Genomic DNA, 1,743 nt, shown 5'->3' on the forward strand with positions numbered 1-1,743 from the left:
CGCCCTTGCAACAACAACAACAAAAAAGTTCTAGAGGGCAACTTCTTCCAGTATAAGGCTGTTTGGTCTACACTAAAATCTATTGGTTAGTGCAGCTACCTTCGTCAATGATCTTAGCTAGATCTTCTGGACAACTTGCTACAGCTTCCACATCAGCATTTACTATCTCACCTTACAACTTTACGTTATAGAGATGGCTTCTTGCTTTAAACCTCATGAACCAGCCCCTGCTAGCTTTTCTTCTGTAGCTTCCTCAACTCTCTCAGCCTTCGCAGAATTGAAGAGAGTTAAAGCCCTGCTCTGGATTAGGCTTTAGCTTAAGGGAATGTTATCATTGGCCAGGTCTTCTGTTCAGACCACTCAAACTTCCTTCATATCAGCAATAAGGCTGTTCTACTTTCTAGTCATGTATGTGTTCATGGGAGTAGCATTTTTAATTAATTTCCTTCAAGAGCTTTTCCTTTGGATTCACATCTTCATCAATCTGGCCAAGAGGCCTGGCTTTCAGCCTATCTCAGCTTCCTCACTAAGCATAGTTTTTTCATCTACTCCTTCTTTCACTTGAACGCTTAGAGGCACTGTAGGGTTGTTAACTGGCCTAATTTCAATGTTGTCCTGTTGCTCAAGCAAAGGGAGAGAGATGGGGGAACAACCCATCAGAGGAGCAGAGAGAATGCACACAAACTGAATCACCAGTTAAGTTCACCATCTTACCCGGATGTGGTTCATGGTACTCCCAAAACAATGACAACAGAAATAGCAAAAATCACTGATTACAAATCCCCATAACAGGTATAATAATAATAGAAAAGGTTAAACTAGTATAAGGATTACCAAAACATGACACAGAAACATGACATGAGCACGTGCTTTCAGAAAAACAGAGCCTGTAGACTTTCTTGACATGGGGTTGCCACAAACCTTCAATTGGTAAGAAGCAAAGTACCTACAAAGTGCAGTAAAGCAAAGCGCAATAAAATAAAATAGGGCTATAAATCACTGTTAGCCCCCTCTCAGATATCCTAGGGAAGAACAGTAGTGATCTTTTTGTAGTTCAAAGGCGTGATGATTGAGTTTCCATGCTTATGGGTGAGATGTGCCTCCCTCACACCTTGTTATAATGTGACATTATCCATCTGACCTGAAAATAAATAACTAAGTAAATAAATAAATAGGAGGCACAAGCTCGTTATGCTGAATGTCTGGAAATGATTCTCTTATAAACCTAGCCAGGGTTGACAACTTAATCACTTCACAACCTCACCCCAAACTAGGCAGTGATTTTCATAAACAGAAAGTATACATTTCTAAACCACAGATTCAAGGTCCCCAACAACCTGGGTTTAGAAACCTGGGGAGAACAGTGCTAAATGGACAAAGAGGTTGGACATTCTCAGTGGGAGGAGTGGCACCAGCAGAGGTGTGGTGGTGAGAAGAAAAGGAAAATTCCAGGGAAGTGTGCCCTCTGAGGTTGGAGAAGGGGGTTCCCATAGTGCACAAGGATCCAACTGGACCATACACCAGGTCACATCTCCGGGGAAGCGTGTGCTCATCTTCATCAACTCACATGATCATCCTGTCTCTGAATTCCTGGCAAACTGTGTTTCTGTCACCTGTTACCACCATTAATGCACACTGCTTTGTATTGCTGGTGAATTTTTCCTATGTAGCATATTGGCCCAATTCACATGGTTAATTGTTAAAGGACAGTGACAGCGTCTAGTGCAAAAGTTTACATGGACC

The 1,743-nt window shown here is 42.0% G+C and overlaps 1 non-coding gene across 1 annotated transcript; it reads left to right on the forward strand.

Annotated features, from left to right (window-relative positions):
- Positions 1-1,041: 1,041 nt before the first annotated feature.
- LOC111724829 lies at positions 1,042-1,142 on the forward strand. Its single transcript, XR_002773046.1, has one exon. It is a non-coding gene; the product is annotated as a small nucleolar RNA U13 (small nucleolar RNA).
- The last annotated feature ends 601 nt before the right edge of the window (positions 1,143-1,743 follow it).

This window comes from Otolemur garnettii, unplaced genomic scaffold (genome assembly GCF_000181295.1).
Source record: "Otolemur garnettii isolate 467f Iridium unplaced genomic scaffold, OtoGar3 scaffold00026, whole genome shotgun sequence".
NCBI classification, from domain to species: domain Eukaryota; kingdom Metazoa; phylum Chordata; class Mammalia; order Primates; family Galagidae; genus Otolemur; species Otolemur garnettii.